Source organism: Lotus japonicus, chromosome 2 (assembly GCF_012489685.1).
Source record: "Lotus japonicus ecotype B-129 chromosome 2, LjGifu_v1.2".
Taxonomy (NCBI): domain Eukaryota; kingdom Viridiplantae; phylum Streptophyta; class Magnoliopsida; order Fabales; family Fabaceae; genus Lotus; species Lotus japonicus.
Window position 1 is genome coordinate 87,207,145 of NC_080042.1, and position 23,188 is coordinate 87,230,332.

Sequence of the window (23,188 nt, forward strand, 5' to 3'; positions counted from 1 at the left end):
ATATGAATAATTCTCCTTTGCTTGTTGGATATGGCTACTGATGGAATTTCAGGGAGGCTGTCTCTGTCTCTGATCTTAAAAAGATTTTGGAGAAGCTTCATGACAAAGACACTTTAGAATGGATCATGTTTTTCTAGTTTCATTCTGATGCACCCATGTTTGGGTACTATCTTGCCTTTCTGTGTAGAAATGTGTTTGTTGTAATGTACTATCATATTATCTTGATTGTGGTCATTTGTGCATAAAATTGTAAATTGTGTGGTTTACATATTTTGGGGTTTGTAGCCAGCAGCAGCCTCAAAATTGTAAATCTGCATTTTGTGGCGGTTAAAGGCTGCCAAAAAATAATAACTTAACCGCTAGAAACATATTATGCGCATTACTATATATATTATACACATTAGTCTCATATTTATATGATAGATATATAATATATATATATAATACTTTTTTTGAATATATATATATATATATAATACTCATTATACATTTGTGAATTAGAAATGATCATGTTTTATTTTAATTTAAAGTTTAAGATAAAATAATTTATAGAAATAAAAAGTAGTATTTAAAATATGAAGTATTAAAAATGTTTAATGTACATGTCTAGTTTTTTTTTTCATATCGGAAAGATAAATTACACCCTCTAAGGATTGATCCTTGTACCTTCCCCTCCTATCCTAAATGTCTCCAACTCTTACCACTTGAGCTGTCATCCAATTTTTTTTTAGTTTAAACATGAGTAAAGCAAAAAAATGTGATTATATTTTAAAAATAATGTTGTTGGGGCTTATAAGGAAAGGTGGTCCAACATGAGTCCCGGTGACGGGGAAGTCGAAGAAAGACCATATTGGGCCTCATAAGGAAAAGTGGTGGCCCAACATGAGTCCCGTGATGGAGATGTCAAAGGAAGATCATATTGAGCCTCATATGGAAGAATGACCCAACATGAGTCCCGGTGATGGGGAAGTCAAAGGAATATCATATTGGGCTTCATAAGGAAGAGTGGTCCAACATGAGTCTCAGTGATGGGAGAGACGAGAAAAGACCTTATTGGGACTCATGAGGAAGAGTGGTGGCCCAACATAAGTCCCGGTGATGGGGAAGTCGAAGGAAGACCATATTGGGCCTCATGAGGAAGAGTGACCCAACATGAGTCACAATATTGGAAAAGTTGAAGAAAGACCTTATTGAGCCTCATAAGGAAGAGTGATGACCCAACATGAGTCCCGACGATAAGAAAGTCGAAGAAAGACTTTATTGGACCTTATTGGGCCTCATAAGGAAGAGTGGTGGCCCAAGATGAGTCTCGGTGATGGGGAGTCGAAGGAAGACCATATTGGGACTCATGAGGAAGAGTAGCCAATCATGAGTCACAGTGTTGGGAAAGTCGAAGAAAGACCTTATTGGACCTTATTGGGCCTCATAAGGAAGAGTGGTGGCCCAACATGAGTTTCGGTGATGGGAAAGTCAAAGAAAGACCTTATTGGACCTATTGGGCCTCATAAGGAAGAGTGGTGGCCCAACATGAGTCCCAGTGATGGGGAAGTCGAATAAAGACCATATTGGGCCTCATAAGAAAAAATGGCCCAACATGAGTCCTAATGATGGGAAAGTAGAAGAAAGACATTATTGGGCCTCATTAGTAAGAGTGGGGGGGCCAACATAAGTCTCAGTGATGGGGAAGTCGAATGAAGACCATATTTGGCCTCATAAGGAAGAGTGATCCAACATGAGTCACGGTGATGAGAAAGTCGAAGAAAGAACTTATTGAACCTTATTGGGCCTCATAAGGAAAAGTGGTGGCCCAACATGAGTCCAGCTGATGAGAAATTCGAAGAAATGCCTTATTGGACCTTACTGGGCCTCATAAGGAAGAGTAGTTGCCCAACATGAGTCCCGGTGATGGGGAAGTCAAAGGAATACCATATTGTGCCTCGTAAGGAAGAGTGGCCCAACATGAGTCACAGTGTTGGGAAAGTTGGAGAAAGACATTATTGGACCTCATAAGGAAGAGTAGTAGTCCAACATGAGTCCCAGTGATGAGAAAGTCGAAGAAATACATTATTGAATCTTATTGGGCCTCATAAGAAAGTGGTGGCCCAACATGAGTCTTAGTTAGTCATGAACCCAATTAATTCTATTTTTTGACAATTAATTACTAAAATTGTTGCTAGCTTAGTGGTTGTTAGAAATGTATGTGGCGCAAGGTCCCTGGTTCAATTCTTTCCTGGCTAACTTTTTTTAATATTAAGCGTCATTACCAAAGTCCACAAGTTTCTATTTAAATCATATTTGCAATTTTTGGCTGCTGTAACGCATGAAAGTGGGGGTTTAAAATCGCCACCAATGTACAAAATGATTTTCTACTCAAAACAGATGCAAATAACTCAGCAACATAATCAATTGAAAATTGATCAAAGTGGGGGTTTAAAACCGCCACTAATGCACAAAATGATTTTCTACACAAAATAGATGCAAATAACTCAGTATAATAATCAATTGAAAATTGATCAATAAAAAACAAAGATTATCCAGTCTGAACATATCCAAACTAACATTGTAATGGAAGTATTAAATTGCAAGACCATAAAAACATATTGCAAACCATAAGTATCGGGGAATCTAAACACATTTACCCTATATTGGATCTAGTTCTGAATAGCTTTCTCAACTGTAAGACTCTTGTATGGTGTGTTTGCATACAGAACATAATCACGGCTCTTAGGCCATGGAAATGGAGTCACATACCCTTTGGGTGCTGGGATCAAACAGTGTAAGTTCTCTTCCTCACAGGGACAAGGCCTCTCTCAGTAAACCATGTTTCATCTAGGAAAGTTTATGGCATGCCGTTGATCTTGGCAGGGAGTGTAATCAGTATAACGAGCAGTGCAAGGTTCATATACCTTAGGTTTTGAATCAACCTCATCAATTTTGCTAACTTCACCAGCATGGTGAGAGTCAAAACTTAAATTCGGAACTATATTATAGTCTGCACCTTTCTTAGTAATCTCCAAGGCTACACTATCTCCCTTTCCAAAACCACTTATCTGCCATGCATCCAATATATAGAAGAAACAACATAAACCAACTACTATAAAGATCTGCACAGAGCTTCTAGTCCTACTATCAGCTGAACTTGGCTATGCCATCAAAAACCTGAAAAGGGCCAATCTGATTCAGTATTTGCCAACCACTCAAGATCCTTAACAAAAAATTCGAAGTCAAAACAAGAAAACTGCTTTTAGAAGATTGTCGAATCAACCTCAATGCTAAACCAGTAAAATCCAGAACTCGCCTAACAAACCATGAATCAATTAAACCGTATTCATTCATCAACATAACAGATTAACATGTAGACCTCACCTTAGTAATATTTATAATTTAACCAATCATTCATTCCACAGGACAAACATAGATAAGTCCTAACTAAGACTCAAACAGAGATGGCATCTGTTGCCGTCACAATTTCTTTCTTTTTTATGGTTATTCATTGTATATACACATGTGCTTTTAGCACATATCTATATATGTGCTTTAGCTTTTTAAAGGCTCATATTAGTCGTTCCTCTTGCTTTTAGCTTTTGAAATCTTCACATATGTGCTTGTTTAGTTTTGCAGTATAGTTTTTATCAGCTTGAAAGTCTTCTACATCTGCATCTTAATACTAATACTTATGATTTAGTTTCCTCTTATCTGATATGTTCACAATATAAATCCATCATATTCTTCCATTCCACTTTTTCCTTTGTCACTTCCGATGTATTCTCCAAATCAGTCAAATTCAAATGAAGATTAAAGAGCCTATGAGCAGGCATATAGCACAAGAACTAAAAATCCCACAATGGAAGAGGAAAACCCCACAATAGTATTAGAATTTCTGGTTTTATTACCTTTATTGTGGCAGAACAATCACAGAGGGTGCTTCTGATAATTTGAAGCTCTTAAATTCTTCCTCATGACATATTCTATAGCGAGAAATCCCATAAATTAATTTCAAATCATCAATCAACTTCTTCCATTTTCTACTCCTGGTGCTTGTCGCAATCATGAGGCCGCCAACCCATCCAGAGTGCTTTCGAACCTTCAATCTCGGAATCTCGGATTAAAACTTTCGAGTTTCAACTGTGGAGGTGTTGAAGCTTCGTCAGTGTCTAACCATCCACACGAACCCGACAATTGCTTGATGATGGTCACCGAGTTAGACCCTTCAATCGCATTTGTTCAAAATAGAAGTCCAAAAGTCCAGAACAACCCCACGTCACAAACCCAGTTGTTAGATGACGACAAACTTGACATAGACACCCTTAATCGCCTTCGTTCAACCAACTCATTCCCAGAGCTGCAATCGAAGAAACCCTAACTTTCAAGAAGAATATGAATCGAAAACCTAGAAGAAGAACCTCGATACAATGATTCGCATATGAAAACGACGGCGAATCGAAAACGAAGAGAATACAATAGACATAACAAACACACCTTAATCCTTGATCTAGACAGAACAAGCTTCTATTAGTTAGGGTTCAGGATGAAGATGAAGAGCAGACAATAAGATGAACTCAGAATATGAATAAGCACTTTGATGGTAAAAATTCTCACTCATGGTTAAAGATTAAATGTAACTTTCAAATAATTGCTAAAAGACCCCTCTCCAATTAAAATAATAATTAATTTTGGATTTTCAAAAACATATGAAATTTGAAGGAAAAAGGAAAATCTGGAAAAAATAATACACATGGCAGATTCTTATTCACCGCCGGCTTGGAGGCACCACACCCTTAAAAATTGAGAGGCACCACAAAATTTGCCAACAATTTTATCCTTCACTAGTAGTTGTACCAAACTTTTGTTATTAAATACTAGCCCTAAATACTATGACATAAGTGAAATATAGTACAAGTGTTTGGAAATTGTGTTTCGAAGCCCAGCCCACAGACTCTATGTAATGTGTTTGAATAGTCAACAATTTCCTTTGAATGTACACACTGATCGAGGCAATCTAACCAATAGTTCAGACTCGATGTAATGTGTTGTTTGTTTCAGATCAGATCCAAAAGAAAATCAACATCATCAAATTCCAACATGCCTCAAACGGGCGGGTACGGGTTGGGATTTTAAAACCCATCGGTGCCCGAACCCGCCCGATAATAACTTTATTTAAATTAAAGCCTGTACATGCATCAGTCTAGTCTCAGAGCTTGTCACGTAGCAATCCAATCTGCACATGCCTTTGTCTCTTTCTCTTTCTTATTTTTTGTCACTTTCCTATGGGCTACGTACAGCTAGCTAGTAATACTCACCTATGACTACGAAACTCAATTACAACTTTTTGCTGCTTCTTTATTCACGCTACCTCTGTGTTCAGCTTGCATCTAACTAACAAGAGAACCCATTCTTCTCTTCAGCTTCACCATGTTCTTAGTGCTTCTTCCAAAATAAAGATCACCTTCATTCTTTGGACTGCAGATCGAGTTGTACCAGACCCATGTCCTACTCCCCAAGTCCCTCTAACGCAGAGAAAGTGAAACATATTTGTAGATCTCTAGAAATCAACAATCTCTGATCAAATCGGATGCATGCAACCGTCTCCGCCACCACGCACATAATCGCCTAGCACTCAGCACCACCACGCTCTCTTCTTGGCCACCATAGACTTCAACCCCATCCTCATTTTATCTGCTTTCTTCTCCAGTTCATGAGCGCTGTGTTGCTGCTACCAAACCCATAGGTCCACTAGATCCACAACCGTTTCAACCCACCCGCCGGAACCGAAACTCGTGCAAACCGAAACCCGAAAATCCGATGCTTCATTCGGTCGGAAATGGTTTGAGATATTCTTGATTCAAAACCGCTCCAACCCGTTATTTTGGCCCGTACCCGCCCGGTGCCCAGCCCTAACTGTAGCCATTGGTTTGTCGTTGAAGATGGGAATATTAGTAAAACATGTTGCAAAATTAAGTGAATTTTTTTTACTTCATATTGCCTTTCTTTTGGCTAATGTGTTACCAAGTATTGAATAATACTAAAGGTCTGTTTGATTGCAGTTTTTGAAAACTGTATTTAAAATTGTAATTTCATTTGTTACTCTATCATTTCTTGATTAAACTGCTGAACTTTATCTCTTTCCATCACTTAATAGGATGACACTCTCTTAGTCATTGGCTGGGGAAACATCTATCAAAATTGCTTCAATAAAGACAAATAGCTATAAAGCAGTCAATGGGAGGTGGATATTGTGGCGTCTTTCCAAACGAGCTATTTCATCTCAGGAATTGCCCCCTTTGGTGTTTCTTTGGTTGTTCTAGCTTATATTCCTGGAGAAGAAGATGGTGATAAGGATTTTAGTAGCACTGCTTCTTCACGGCAGGTATTTATTTCCCGTGCATACTATGAAATTCTTGAACTTCTCGTCCTGGCCTTGCGCCTATTATACTGTGAACACCCCCCCCCCTCCCCGTTATAAGCTACTACTGGTATTCATGGTTCTTCTGTGCTCAGTTAAACAAAAGGAGCTGCATCTTAGCATTTTAATTCAGTGTCATTTCCTGGTCCATAATATTTGGTGACATGAGGGGTTTGAGATTAGTTTTTTTTTTTTTTGTCTAAAAGATCAAATAATGAACTGGCTCAATTGGAATATTTAGATTGCTTTCGGTATGTAAGACAAGCGATGATAACGAACCAGCATAATGTTGCTTATTACATTATTTAATGTGTCATGTCTCATTGAGGTTGGATATCATTTTAATTTTTTTTATTCTATTCCTAACTGCATTAGTAGCAGCGACTCTAGAGAATAACTAACACTAACTGCATAATCTTTATTGCATTTAGATATGGCAGGAAAAAAAGGCTTAGTGTGAAAGCAATGAGATTCTTATTGTATTTGTCAAAAATAAGATGTATATCGTGTATTATAAAATGAAAGAGTAGTGAGTATGCTTATACAATCCTCTTTAGTAAGCCTGGAAATTTGACTTTGTTCTAAAGGTGAGTTAACGATATTTTGAACAGGGCAATTGACAAAAACCAGAAGTAATAATTGTAACATGGAATAATGATGAACTTTCAACGGATGCTCTACCACTCTACCAGTGCATGGGTTTGAGCATTACAAGGCAAAGGACTATTCTCTTGCTCATGCTCCCTTCTCAGGTTAAAATTTGGTTAGTGTTGTTTATGATGTATTGATAGAATCTGAATCCAAACACATTCATTCTTGGTGAATGAATCCACTGTGTTATTTAACTGTGGATAATGAAATCTGTGTGATATCAATGCCTCTGTGGTAGATTTACACTGGGAGACAAAGAAAAGAAGTGAAAGAGAAAATGGATTACACAGTATTTGAGAGAAAAATGTTATTGATTCATAATTAAGGTTATCCCGTGCTTTTACCTATTTTATTCCCATGAGGAGCAGGTGTTCTCTCTCTTATATCATGGAAATGGAAATTATTTGGAAATTTTATCATAAAGAACTTCCAGTCCCACTTAGTTCTCTACCGTATTGTATTTTGAAAAATATTTCCATTAATTTTAATGTCAACAAAACATGTTTTCAAATATACCTAGAAATAGTATTTCGGGATATAAGAGCATCTCCAATGGAGTCCTTATTTTGGGATCTTAAAATAAGATCTGGATCTTATTAGATCTCACTATTGGAGCTATCCTACGTGGCATGAGATCTTAGTTTTTGCTAAGATCCGTGTCTTAGCTCAGGTACTCTCAAATGTGAGATCTTAAATAAAATAATATTTTTTTTTCTCTCTCCTTCAATACAATAACCAAAGTGAAAAATAGGGAGAGAAATAAATAATATAAATATATTGAGTACTGTGGGTCCAGTCAAAAGTAAAATAAGATCTTAACCACTAGAGTGAAATGTGCATAGGGACCTTATGAGTGTCTTAAATCATATGTGGCAATCTGGGCCCACAAAAAGGGAGTTAAGTCCCAAAATAAGATCTCACCATTGGAGATGCTCTAAGCAGACCCATAAATATCATTCTTGAGAATATGATTATATAGCTTAGAAAAAATGCCACCTTAGAACCTATTTGATTTAAGAATGCAATTTCTATTTTCACTAATAATTACAAAAGTGCTACTCTATTGGTAGCTGACCCATGATCAGAAGGGTCTATAGTAGGAAGCATAAGATAACAATGAAAGCAACTCTTTTGTTGTTTTCTCTGTTTTCTGTACATATCTTTGAAAATTGAAATACAGAAAAGTGAAATAAGGTGATATTTGTTATTATTAATGAAAACAGAAAATGAAAGCTAAAAACAAACTAAATTGGCTCTTAAATTTCCTGCTTGTGTCTCTTGCTATATGTTATATGAACCACTCTCCCCCTTAGACCTCCATTGAGCATTCCTAATGTACACCTTAGAAGTAGGTGGTTTTCTTACATGTAATTTTATTTATTGAAAGATCGTGCATGATAAATGTTGTTCTTATTCAAATGCAGGTAGCAGTTATGCTAGTGGTTAGTGGACTGCAGGGGATGGACCATTATACTATATTGTATCCCCAAAGGATGTAATTATTGCAAAACCAAGGTTAATTTCAATTTTATCCTATTGTTATGTTCTATTTTTAATGCATTTATTTATGAATTATTTATTCCTATAAAAAGGTAAGGAGGGAAAGAGAGCCAAGAAGAATGATAAACATAATTTAAATGATGAATTGATGTGTGACGTTTAGTTTTGTGCATTTGAGGTGACTTAGTAAGAAAAATAAGTGGTTCAAGGCTTCAAGCTAAAAGGAAAATTTAATGAAACCTATAGATAGTATTTTCCTATTTAGTGAATTGTGATTGCGCCTATGGTAGGATTTAAAACTGAACTTCTTGAACTTCACACCAAGTAACACACACAAATCTGGTAGATGAGAAAACAATTCTCAGCCTTTTACAAAAGAAAACAGAATGCACACCAGAAAGTAGAAACTGTGACAAAATCTTCTTATAACTACTCCACAGAATTAAATAACTGCTGAATAACTTTCCTACCATAAAATTTCCCTATTACATAATTAAATAACCACTATAAAACTTTTTTATCACATAACTGCCCGATCACTAACTCTGACATGCTAATTTCTTATTTCTCCTTGAGTGTAGAAGCCACATTTTAGGCATGTTCCAAAACCAGACCGACATCTTGATTTTAGAGTTTGTACTTGAACATTACCACCTGCTGCAGCTATACAAAACTACTCTTACATAGAGAATATTACAAGCATCAAACATATAGGGAACAATATAAAAAGAAGGGAGAACATCATAAATCCTCAAATTCATAGCTGACTTTCATCACAATGCATTCACAATTGAGCCACAATTACATACAAATTAGAGTAGTTCTTAGCTAACAAATTAGAGTGGTACCTAATCGAATTCAAAACAACATTGCAGATTACTTAATAGAATTGAAAATAACATTCCTAAATTAAAGTATCAGTAGAATTCAAAAAACATTGCTTCATCAAATGGAATCTTTGTCCCTATTCATCTTCACCACTCCCTTCCCCATCTAGGAAGGGAAATGGTTCAGCTTCAACTTCTGTTTCAACCAATTCCATAAACTCTCTAGGTAGCTCCCACCTGAACTCCACCTCCTTGTAGCGCAAGATTTCATTTTCCAGCTCCAATCTGAATTTCCTTGACGTCCAGTTAGGATCATAAATAATCAACAACCCTTCAGGTATCTGATACGCTTTCTTGGCCAATCCATCAACAACACAATTACTCAGCCTTCCTATCCACGCTAACTCATATTTATATTTCTTCACATTTTCAATTTCTTTATTTTCTAATGGGTCATGCATGAGGATAAGGTTGACTGCCCCTTCACTGTCCATTAAGGCCCTCACTTTTGGGAATTAGTACTTGTGGCATATGTTCACTCCTAGCAGGTGAGCCACACTCTCTGCCCTAAAACTGCTACACTTATCCGAGCTTATTTTGAGAATGAATGCACATATCAGTCCATATTGGTCCCTCATCACGTGAGCGACTGTAGCCTTCTTTTTGTCCTTCTCCTCCGAGCCGTCCCTCATCACGCCAGCAGCTGTATTCTTCTTCTTGTCCCTTCTCCTTCGAGTCGTCTGTGTGCATAATGACTAGTTTCAAAACCTTGTAAGACTCAAATTGGCGGGTGAGTTGTCTTGCCCCTTCAATGGAATTTCTGAACTGCCGGTATTGATCCACCAGCTAACGTCCAGATAGGGACTGCTTAATGATGTCCAGGATGAGTTTGTATTTATTGCCCCTTAAATGGACATCATTAAGCGCTCCCTATCTGGACGTTAGCTGGTGGATCAATACCGACGGTTCAAAAATTCCATTTAAGGGGCAAGGCAACGCCCCTGCCAATTTGAGTCTTACAAGGTTTTGAAACTAGTCATTATACACACAGACGACTCGAAGGAGAAGGGACAAGAAGAAGGATACAGCTGCTGGCGTGATGAGGGACGGCTCGGAGGAGAAGGACAAAAAGAAGGCTACAGTCGCTCACGTGATGAGGGACCAATATGGACGTCTGATATGTGCATTCTTAAAATAAGTGTAGCAGTTTTAGGGCAGAGAGTGTGGCTCACCTGTTGGGAGTGAACATATGCCACAAGTACTAATTCCCAAAAGTGAGGGCCTTAATGGACAGTGAAGGGGCAGTCAACCTTATCCTCATGCATGACCCATTAGAAAATAAAGAAATTGATAATGTGAAGAAATATAAATATGAGTTAGCGTGGATAGGAAGGCTGAGTAATTGTGTTGTTGATGGATTGGCCAAGAAAGCGTATCAGATACCTGAAGGGTTGTTGATTATCTATGATCCTAACTGGATGTCAAGGAAATTCAAATTGGAGCTGGAAAATGAAATCTTGCGCTACAAGGAGGTGGAGTTCAGGTGGGAGCTACCTAGAGAGTTTATGGAATTGATTGAAACAGAAGTTGAAGCTGAACCAATGGGGAAGGGAGTGGTGAAGATGAATAGGGACAAAGATTTCATTGGATGAAGCAATGTTTTTTGAATTCTACTGATACTTTAATTTAGGAATGTTATTTTCAATTCTATTAAGTAGTCTGCAATGTTGTTTTGAATTCGATTAGGTACCACTCTAATTTGTTAGCTAAGAACTACTCTAATTTGTATGTAATTGTGGCTCAATTGTGAATGCAATGTGATGAAAGCCAGCTATGAATTTGAGGATTTATGATGTTCTCCCTTCTTTTTATATTGTTCCCTATATGCTTGTAATACTCTCTATGTAAGAGTGTAGTTTTGTATAGCTGCAGCAGTTGGTAATGTTCAAGATACAAACTCTAAAATCAAGATGTCGGTCTGGTTTTGGAACATGCCTAAAATGTGGTTTCTACACTCTAGGAGAAATAAGAAATTAGCATGTCAGAGTTAGTGATCAGGCAGTTATGTGATAAAACAGTTTTATAGTGGTTATTTAATTATGTAATAGGGAAATTTTATGGTAGGGAAGTTATTCAGCAGTTATTTAATTCTGTGGAGTAGTTATAAGAAGATTTTGTCACAGTTTCTACTTTCTGGTGTGCATTCTGTTTTCTTTTGTAAAAGGCTGAGAATTGTTCTCTCATCTACCAGATTTGTGTGTGTTACTTGGTGTGAAGTTTAAGAAGTTCAGTTTTAAATCCTACCATAGGCACAAGGGAGTGTCATGCAATCACAATTCACTAAATAGGAAAATACTATCTATAGGTTTCATTAAATTTTCCTTTTAACTTGAAGCCTTGAACCACTTATTTTTCCTCCAAATGCACAAACATCACACATCAATTCTTTATTTAAATTATGTTTATCATCCTTCTTGGCCCCCTTTACCTTTTTATAGGAATAAATAAATACCCTTTACCTTTTTATAGGAATAAATAAATGCATTAAAAATAGAACAGAACAATATGATAAAATTGAAATTAACCTTGGTTTTGCAATAATTACATCCTTTGGGATATAATATAATGGTCCATCACCTGCAGTCCACTTACCACCAGCAGAATTTGAGTCACACTATGGACCTGTGTTAGTTTATTGAAGAAAGAGGGTTGATAATTCGTTCATAAAGAGAGATGCTCGGTCTGTATTATGGTTTTGTCTTTTGACTATGGGGGAGTATTGTTTTTTACAAACTTATTTCTAAATTTGTGCAGATAAAATCATGGGATTTAGAGAAAAGTAGGTAAGGTAAGTTTTGCCCCGTTGAGGTTGAGGTTTTTTCTGACTCAAATATCTCATCTTAGTATTATTAGTTTTTTTTTTGTTACAGTATTATTAGAGTTTACATGGGGTTTATAGAAAATATTTAAAAATTCTTAATTTTAAATTAATTATTTTGACTCAATGATATGAGTTTACATGGGGATTTAGGGTGATGTGGAAAATTTTAGCACCGTCTAATGCAGTGGGGTGGAAGGTCTTAAGTGATCGTATCCAGTCGAAGGCGAATTTAATTCGTCGGAATATCTCTTTTGCCTTTTGCTATTTGCTCCTTTTGTTCTGCGCAGGTTGAATCGACGAACCATTCTTCACGTGCTCTCTTTCTTGGCTTATTTGCTCCCTGTGTTAGCTAAGGATCATCTAATTCAGTTTTCGTGGGCTAGTACTTTGAAGGTGAGAGAAGGTTTATCAGTTGGCTTGCTGTCATTTGGCAGATTTGGATATGCAGAAATGCTAACGCTTTAAGGCTTGGTTGTGGCTCAAGTCTCGTAGGAGACACTTTCAGTATTCTTTATCCGAATGGTATAGCAATCCAGTGCTTGCTTGGAGGTGATTTAGGTGTTTGAAGAGTGGGTTCTGCTAGTTGATGTGCGGTGTTCAATTCTTGTAAGCTTCTTGGGCGTAAGGTGCTGGTATGTTTGCTTTGCTGGTGTTCTTTTTGGATGGAGCATTATTTGGTGTTTTTCGCCTTGGTTATTAGGGTGGGTCTGGAGATGTAATTTGTAACTTTTTGGCTATGTTGTTTTCTCATCTTGGTGGTTCCATTTTGATGTTAGTAATTTGTACTCTTTTTCTTTTCTAGGTTTTCCCAATGGGGTTTTTTTCTAGAGAGGTTTTAATGAGGCCTTTTCCTAATGTCTCTCCTCCAAGTTGGGGTTGGTTTTGTAGCCTTGATGCAATCTTGTAATTTTCCTTTTAATTCTCTCCTTCCTCTTGTATAGGGTTGAAGTATCTCTTGTACTTCCATTCAATAAAAATTCTATGGCTTATCAAAAAAAAATACAAAATACAAACTCATCCAGGACATTAAAACATAACAAATGTTGTACCCAAAAAAACGTAAACAAATGTTGTGATACTTGTCTCTTAGGGCTGTTGAGAGGGCAAGGTTTTCTTTTGAAGGTATTGCTAGGGCAAGGTTAAATAAGCATTTGTCTTGGGTTTAAAAAAATTATTACCTATATGGTATATGTTATTGAAATTTGTTAGGGGTAATGAAATAATGAAAAATTATACTATCAATAGTTGTCATTTTAATCTTTGTGTTAAACAACAATCTTTATGGAACGGAGAAAATAATGTAAGAAGAGAGTATATTGATAAAACTTATGTATACTCACTATGCTGGTTGACCATATGTAGTAATATTTGTAATATTCAAACATCATTACTATTTTAGGTGCTCACTAGGGTGGGCAACTTTCTTTTTGGTCCACCGGTGGACCAAAGGGCTTTTCAGTAATTTCCAAACATCATCCCCAATCCTTCCCTTTCTCCCCCCACTGCTGCCCCACCCTTCTCGTTTCCCCACTGCCACCTACCTTCCCTCAATAAGCTGCAAACATTAATCTTTTCTATCTCTTAAGTGTAAACCTCTTTCTCAATACTTGTAAATCAATTAGTTTTCTTCCTCGGTTTTTCATTTCAATTCCAATTCCACTTTTAAACCACTACAAACCCAAATAATCTAATCAGGATTTTCTTAACCTTCCCAATCTCATTGAACCTGAGAAAATTTCACTGCTTTATTTGCACAAGAGGAATTTAACTTAATCTGGAAAGGAGGAAAAATCTGGAAGCAAACTAGGTGTTTCAGATCTGCAAAAAGAGGATTTTTTCATATCTACAAGGAGTGTCGGTGCCATTTTTCTTCTTCTTCTACCTTACTTATTACACCTTCCTCCTCCCCTTTCTCTCTGTGTTTCTTTTCTCCTTTCTCCCTGTTTATCCTTTTATTTTCTCAGAACACAAAAAAAATGCCTGCAACTGCAACAACAGAGAACAATCAAGGCTGGAGCACGCAGATCTCACGCGCCTGAGGGAGAGGAGGGCGGCGCGGGGGCGTGCGAGCAAGACAGAGGTTGGAGCGACCGGTGGTACACTTGGGTGGCGCGGGTCGCTGGTCACACGCGGGCACAAGTGGTTTTGGAACACCAGATGGTGTGGCCAGTGATGGAACTTGAAACCTCACCGCAGCTGGGAGAAGAAGAGCTGGTAATAGGAGTGGATGTAGGAATTGTCAAATTATATTTTTACCCTTTTTATCATCAACCAATCCTAACCATTCAATGAAAAAATATTCTAAGATTCTCAAATCTAATGGTTGTAAATGATGGTCCATGGGTGGACCAAAAAAAAGGTTGCCCACCCTAGTGGGCACCACTATTTTAAGAAAGATCCGAGAAAAAGAAAGAGGGTGGAGATGACGGTAGCAGACAATCTTGTGTAATGAATGGTGTTGACTAATGAGATGAGAAAATTGGAAACTTCCTAGAAGTCCAATAAAAAGAACAAACTTACAGATAACTAGTGTGATGACCCTAGGTTGTTCATTTTGTTATATATGAATGAAATAACACTTAAATTCATTTAAATTATGATAGTATGTATCTTTTTTTGCTGTTGAAGAAAACGTGTTAATACGTATCTTATATGTTTTTTTTCGAAAATAAAATATGTATTAATAAAGTGTGAGGAAATTTGCAAGATTTACATACTCCTCACAGGGATAAAAAATGAAGCAACATAGAAAGAGCCAAAATCACCAAGAGAAAAACCCGTGCCCGGGGAGACGCCATAAAACCCACCCGCAAAGCCTAAACAAACTCATCTAAACGACAAACAACCAACAAAACTCAACTAAGGCCACAAAAACACATGTTAGTTATGTTGTTTAATAGTAAAAATTTCCAATTCGTAAATTGGATAGTTTATTTAGTAAAAAAGAATAAGTAAATACATGTTCGTTCAATACAACACACGTTAATTTTCCTATGCACAAAATAAAATATACAATAAATATTATCGAAAACTTCCTTATACACTGCATTCAAGGTAGAAGTTTGTATGTTTCTTCCATCATACAGTATACCAATTTTAAGACCCCTCTTCGATCGTACTCTCGAGAGTGCTACGTACAACTGACCGTGAAGAAGAGAAAAATAGAGTATACAAATTTTAAGACTACTCTTTGATCGTACTCTAGAGAGTGTTACTTACAACTGACTGTGAAGAAGAGAAAGAGGTGAGGGCTACGTACATCTTTTAAATTACTTTCATAATGAATTTATTAAAATAACTGACTATAAATTTGTTCAACTAATTCCACCAACAATGAAAAAAGGTAATGACATGTGATCGAACAATAATCCATCAATTTGGCATGACATACTTTAATTTGAACTTAAAAATACTTCAATAATGCGCTCATCATATTCATTATCATTGTTGTTTCTTACATCATATTCATAGGTGTAATTTTTTTGCTTTGGTAAGACAATCACTTTCTTAACTTGTATAAGGCTCATAGACTCAAAAGGCTCATAAATTATGTCCAAGCCTTTGCCTCGTCTAATTTCTCCCTTTGAAATCCTATGCATAAAGTTAAAAGAATAAGCATGATGAGATGCAAGAATTTTGGAGTCAAGTTCATTGGTATTATCTACGTCAATCAATCTAAGAAATCCAGCCTCATGCTTCCATCAACAACATCAATAATGTCTAATACCCAACGACTTCAAACCAACAACTCCTTCTAGGACATGGGTGCGCTTCAACCCAACGCTAGTATGAAGCCCCTTACCCTTGAAAGTTGATATATCCCCAATGGATTGTGCAATTATGATTGAGGATATATCTTTCACCGACACCCTGGATTATATTCTCAAACCCTCAATTGAGAGTCCTTCAAATGTAATCATAAGCAATATTATTTATGGTCTCTCTAAGGCAACCATAGCTTCCGATGCTATATGAATGCACAACTCCACGTTTAAAACATGGGCAGTTCAAAAAATCTAAATAAACCTCAATCTAATGCGCAATATTTTTAATTCATAAATGTGGTGTATTAAATTAATAGGTAGAAAACAAATTACAGATACATGAGATAAAAAATGGTCTTGATTCCTTTTCTATTCACTCACGTCTGACTTCCAATTCTTTTTCTTGGTAAGCCCACTAGCACTTGGAACTTCTTTGCATCTGAATGTTCAGATCAAATATGGTTTCCTTTGCAACACCATCATTCTCATGGATAACTTCATTGTTGAATAGTCAATGATCAGGTTAGCTATATGTTTCATTAAAGTATGTTATGAAATTGAATCCTCAATCGACGCAAGCTTAGAATAAATCTAACAAGAAAACCATCAGAAGCAAGTACTCGTCAAAAAAACATATATTTTAAAAATTTAAATGATTGTGTGTGTATATATATATGTGTGTATATTTTATTAGTTTTAACACGAACGAGTCTTTCTCCTCGTGGGATAAGTTTATTTTGTAACTTTTCCCAAAATAAAAGGAAATTATTTTTTTATGTAATATACTTTTAACATGGAGTTATATTTTAAAGTAGTGAAATTTTATAAAACTTTATTGTTTTATTAATCTTACATAAAAGCATCTTCTCGTAAAATGTTACTCCGCTTAATAAAAGCATCTTCTCGTAAACTGTATAATTTCACATAAAACAATATTGACTATGTATATATTAATATATTCTAACACGACATATTTTTATCATCATAACCGTACTTTGGTATATATATTTACTTGTAAAATTATTTAGAAAATGAATAAAAAAGGTACTGAAATAAAATTAAAATTTAATTAAAAATATGTTTTAACATTAAATTATTTCGATGTAGAATACTTTATCTTGGGAGACTTTTTTATCGCGTAATTTATACATGTCACAAATATATATATATATATATACCCACAATATATTTATACGGTTAAATTTTCATATTTTTATTTATGTTTTACTTTTAAATTATTAGTTTAAAAAATACTTTTAAAATTATTAAATAAATTATGAAAATAATTTCCTCTTGTAACAAAATATAAATTATGATTTTTTTTTTTATTTTGTGTAAAAATGTACTTTTATATTAGTTTTAACATAACATATTATTTTCTTGTAAACTTTCTCTCCCCATAAGAGCTTTTTATTATTTAATTTCAACAAAACAAAAGAATACTATATAATTGTATAATTATGTAGTACATTTTAACATTAATCTATGCTCGTTAGAAACAAAATCATATATATTATCTAAAATTGGCAGTTTAAAGTAAATTTCTATTAAGTGTAACAAATTATAACACCTAATAAAACACCACAATTTGATAAGCAATAAAGAAATGAATAAAGAACATAGAGGGCAAGGAAAATCCTGATGAGAGTTGTCCATTATGAATACTTTTATTAAGTCAATTCTAAGAACAGTCAAATCTTTGGTGTAGGTACCATTGTTGGTGATCTCTTTCTTCAAATAAAAGAAGGATCCTTCGACAACTGTAAGGTGAAAGCCTAGCAACCAAATGAGTTCGATGGTGGTGAAGAGAGTGATGATGCAGAAAAAAAAACTCCTCTCTATCTGTTCTTGCTCCCCCTCATATCATTGCTGAGACTCTAAGAGGCAGAATTTTGTCATGATTACTTAGTAAACTTCTTGGAAAAGAATAATATTTAAAAATTAGTTAAATTTAGTAAGAGTTGTATGAAATATTCATGAAAAAAGAATAATATATAATTAAATATGATTTTTATATTGAATATAAAATGAAAGTCATCCTCCGTTTTATAGGTATAACAATTTCATACAAAAAATCATCCTCCTACCATAGCAACAGAAAGAGATGCATCCTCAATAAAAGACTCTTCTATCAACTTGCTCCAACATCTCTATTATGATTGATCTTTGGCGGATGCCAAACGTTTTATCTTTGCAGGCGGGAAATGTTGGTTTGAAGAGTTGAGCTTTCTTCAACACAAATTTTGTTGCTTACAGGCTAGAAAAAAAAATCATCACTCAAGGACAACCTGCGAGACTTAAACATAGAGACACACCTATAGAAATACGAATACACAGTTATATGATCGCATCATCCAATAGCATTTTAGTTGTAGCTTTTGCCTTGAATGCAATGTGGCCATGAATGCATAGGAAAAAGTATAGAATCCATTCAATTAGTATCATCATTGCCAACCTTTTTTTTAACAAAATATCAATGCCTTTTTTATTTAATTTTTAAAAGATTCAAATTTACTTTTTTAAAATTCCAAAATAAGCATATTTGTCAAATTCCAGTATAGTATCCATTAATCAATTTAAAAAAGGAATTAGTAAAATATGCTTTTTTTTCATCAATTTAACTTTCAAAAAAAAATATTCATCAATTTAAAAAAGGAATCTTTTTTAAAACAACAAAATGATGATTACGACAAGATTATGAATTTTAACATGTGGCATCTTTTATTAAGTCAATGATTTAATTTTTAATTTTTTATATTTATTGAGTCATTAATAGTAAATTTTTAATTAATAAAAATAATTTAATACCGGTTAATTGAAAGAATGAAATCAAAAAACGTGTAAAAAAGGAAAATAGGCTAAGAACTTGGTATATTTCCAAATTTACATCTTCCTGCTAGAAACCCAAAAAAATATTTCCAAATTTATTATCGGTTCCACATGTGGCATGAACAGGTTGGCATATTCCTCATTAAAACTGATTCAAATTTTGAATCTCTTAATTAAACGGTTAATGATTTAATAAATTTTTAATGTATGAATTTATTGATTTATTTATTGATTTATTGATGACTCATTAATTTGGACCTATGAAAACTAATCAATGTGGACCAATTAGAATAATACATTTGGAAATTCAATAGTAACAACCAATAGAATGAAAACATGTGGATATTAAATAACAATGTGACCCACTTTGGTGGATTAGCTTTATATATTATTAAGATTAAAGATCCGATGTTAAAACATAAACAAATGATTCAAATTAAAGAACTTCAAACTTGTTGAACAATAAAAAACCTTCAAAACTTTATCAACTTGTTGAATTTCAAACATTTATATTACAAAATATTGTTAGCTAAACTAATAATATTTGTTTAGCAAAAAAAAAACTAATAATATTTATAGAGTTTAATGGATACACACCTACACTGATATCCAATTGATATATGTAACGTAGGAGAGAGAGTTACATTCATTGTTAATTTTAATTAAAATAAAAACATATTTTCTAATTCGGTGGAATTTAATTGGATTCATGTGTAATCAAAGTTTACAATGTTGATGCAAAGGCTTTTAATCCATAATAATAAGAATTTAATATTATGTAGTGACAGTTCAAACGAATTTTACACAGTTATCCAATTAGATACACCAACAATTTGTCTTATTATAATTAAATTTAAATTGAAAAATATTTAAAATGAAATATGGAAAGATGTGATGTGATGTATTTGTAAAACTTTTTACAGTGTTAAGTGTTAGTACAGGCATCCGGGTAACATAGAGGAGCGTCTTGATTATGCCATAGTCAACAAGGCGTGGGAAGAATTGTGGCCAGTGACTTCAGTTTATAATAGAACGAGGTACAAATCTGACCATAGCCCGATTTTGGTGTATTGTGGGAATCGTAAGAGGAGGGTTGAGAAGAAGAGGGAGAGGAGATTCAGATTTGAGGAGTTGTGGTTACAACAGGGGGAGGCGTGTAGGGAGGTTGTGGATGGGGTGTGGGGGAGGCCATCATTGGGGATCACCCAGAAAATTACTGCGGTGGGTGAGGCTTTGGACAGTTGGGGGAGAGACGTTTTTGGGGATATTCCAAAGAAGATTTCGGAGGCGAGAGTTCTTCTCCAACGTCTCCAAAGACGGGTTTCGACTCAGGAGGTTCTCGACGAGATCAGGGCGACGGAGCGAGAGCTTGATGTGCTTTTGGAGCATGAGGAGATTATGTGGAGTCAGAGATCGAGAGCGACGTGGCTTCGCCATGGGGACTGTAATCCTCGTTTTTTCCATCAGAAAGCTTCCCAAAGGAGACGGCGTAATATGATTGAATGCATTCAGGATGCAAATGGGAGGGAAGTGGAGACGGATGAGGAGATTGCTCATGTGCTTCTTTCTTATTTTCAGGATCTCTTCACTTGCTCAAACCCGTCCGGGATTGAGGAGGCTGTGGCCTTAGTCGCTAATAGAGTCTCCCCGGCTCATCGGGAGACGCTTCTGGCAGCTTTCTCCCGTGAGGATATAGAGGAGGCTCTTTTTCAGATGCACCCAACCAAGGCACCAGGGGCGGATGGATTACCAGCTTTATTCTATCAAAAATTTTGGGCTATAATTGGAGATGATGTCTCCCACTTTTGCTTGCAGGTGCTTCAGGGTAACATTGATCCAGGTATTGTGAATCAAACCTTGCTTGTTTTAATTCCTAAAATTAAAATACCTGAGCATGCTAGCCAATTCAGGCCCATTAGCCTTTGTAATGTTATCTTTAAGATTATCACAAAGTGCATTGCAAATAGGTTGAAGATTATTTTGCCTGATTTAATTTGTGAGTCGCAAAGTGCTTTTGTCCCTGGTAGGCTTATAACGGATAATGCGTTAATTGCCTTTGAATGCTTTCACTTTATGAAAAAGAGAATCCAGAGCCGGAATGGCATTATGGCACTCAAACTGGATATGTCTAAAGCATACGACCGGGTTGAGTGGCCTTTTCTTCAGTCTGTTATGACTTCTATGGGCTTCCCACTTTGTTGGGTGAACCTAATTATGCGATGTGTATCCTTTGTGAGTTTCTCTATTTTGCATAACGGGAATAGACAGGCACCTTTTGCTCCTCATCGAGGGTTGCGACAAGGTGACCCTCTATCGCCCTACCTTTTTATTTTGTGTGGGGAAGTATTTTCTGCTATGATTAATAAAGCTGTTTTAAATTCCTCTTTGCATGGGGTTAAAATTTCTAGATCAGCTCCTGTGATCTCACATTTATTATTTGCAGACGACAGTGTTATTTTTGCTAGAGCAGATGTGCAAGAGGCGGAGTGTATTCGTAATATTCTCTCTTCCTATGAGAGGGCTTCAGGCCAAGCTATTAATCTTGATAAATCAATGCTTTCAGTTAGCCGCAACGTGCCACAAAATTTTTTCCATGAGCTAAGACAGCTGCTAGGAGTAAAGGCAGTGGAAAGCTTTGATAAGTATTTGGGGTTACCGACTATCATTGGAAAGTCGAAGTCCCAGATATTTCATTTTGTTAAGGAAAGAGTTTGGAAGAAGCTCAAAGGGTGGAAAGAGAGGTCTTTGTCGAGAGCGGGTCGTGAGGTACTTGTGAAAGCGGTGGTTCAAGCTATTCCGGCGTATGTGATGTCCTGCTTTGTTCTGCCGGATGGGCTTTGTGATCAGATTGAAGGAATGATTAGTAAATTCTATTGGGGGGGAGATGTTTCTAAAAGGAGTCTTCATTGGGTTTCATGGGACAAATTATGTCGCGCAAAAGATGAGGGTGGACTTGGTTTTCGGGATTTTAAATCTTTTAACTTGGCTCTTGTAGCAAAGAACTGGTGGAGGATTTATCATTTTCCAAATTCCTTGTTTAGCCGTGTTTTCAAGGCAGTATATTTTCCTAGTGGAGAGCTGAGAGGGGCTAAGAGAGGATATCGGCCCAGCTATGCTTGGTCTAGTATCTTGAAATCAAGTAGGATCTTTGAGAGGGGTGGAAGATGGAGACTTGGGAATGGACAGTCGGTGAATATTTTGCATGATGCATGGCTCCCAAACGGTGCACCTTTGGTTTATCGTCAGGATCTTTTTGAGGAATTACACTTAAAAATGGTGTCAGACTTGTTAGTGAATGGTCGATGGAATGTGAGTTTGGTAGAGATGGTTTTTAACCCAGCCTCTGCAGCGGTTATTCTAGCGGTCCCTTTGCCTATTCAGAGCTGTGTTGATCGTCTTTTCTGGCCAGGTTCTCCTGATGGGTGGTATACCTCTAAAAGTGGCTATGAGTTTCTCAGGTTGGAGAATAGATCTTTGTTGGCATCGTCGTCTACAGCTGCTGTGGTGCCAGGTCCGTTTTGGACGCAGGTTTGGAAGGCTCACTCACTACCTCGTTGCAAAGAGGTGATGTGGAGAGCTTGTGCGGGTTATCTTCCTGTGAGGACAGCTCTTCGTCGTCGGGGTCTGGACGTGGATCCGTCGTGTCCATGGTGTGGATTAGAGGAAGAAACTGAGGTACATGTTCTTCTCTCTTGTCCTGTGATTCAGCGTATCTGGTTTGCTATCATGGGGCTTGGGGTCACGGAGGATGCTCCACTCCATGTGGTGGTGGCCCGAATGTGGGATGGGGTGTGTGAGACGGTGGTGGACAAATTCATTACGGTGGTGTACGTGATTTGGGAGGCTCGGAATGCGTTGTTGTTTCAGAACCGTGAGTTATCCCTTGACCATGTCCTTGCTCGGGTCGCGTCTCTTGAGGCTTTGCCTCGGCCAGGAGCTTTGCAGCGCTCCCCTAGGGCGGAAGCGGCGGCATGGTCGCGCCCAGCGGTGGGGTGGATTAAGGTAAATGTTGATGCTTCCGTGCGGCGTGCTATGGCGGGACTTGGGATGGTGGCGAGGGATGAGGAAGGTGCTCTCCTGGCAGCTGCAACTTTAGCTCCGGTGATGATGCAATCAGCGGGACTAGCAGAGGCACTTTGCTTGCGGTGGGCGATGAGGCTTGCTCTTGATCTTGGCTTCTTCTCAGTTTGCTTCGAGACGGATTCCTTGCAGCTTTATCAGTGGTGGCGTCGTCGAACTAGAGGCTCTTCTTACCTTGATTTGATTATTTCTGATTGTCGTACTTTAGCTTTATCTTTTGCAAACATTGATGTTTTGTTTGTTCGTCGTTCCG

At 36.6% G+C, this 23,188-nt stretch overlaps 1 long non-coding RNA gene and 1 pseudogene across 7 annotated transcripts; one reads left to right on the forward strand and one right to left on the reverse strand.

Moving 5' to 3' along the window:
- Positions 1–2,284: 2,284 nt before the first annotated feature.
- On the reverse strand, positions 2,285–3,342 carry LOC130737185 (probable methyltransferase PMT2; annotated as a pseudogene).
- A 1,870-nt stretch (positions 3,343–5,212) lies between these two features.
- On the forward strand, positions 5,213–13,200 carry LOC130740565 (uncharacterized). Of its 7 annotated transcripts, none has more exons than XR_009020194.1 (5): positions 5,213–6,028; positions 6,140–6,367; positions 7,015–8,569; positions 12,196–12,229; positions 12,550–13,200. It is a non-coding gene; the product is annotated as an uncharacterized LOC130740565 (long non-coding RNA). The 7 variants fall into 7 exon arrangements; XR_009020192.1 differs by having other exon boundaries at positions 5,221–6,028; positions 7,015–7,166; positions 8,479–8,569; positions 12,196–13,200; XR_009020191.1 differs by having other exon boundaries at positions 5,222–6,028; positions 7,015–7,155; positions 8,479–8,569; positions 12,196–13,200.
- The last annotated feature ends 9,988 nt before the right edge of the window (positions 13,201–23,188 follow it).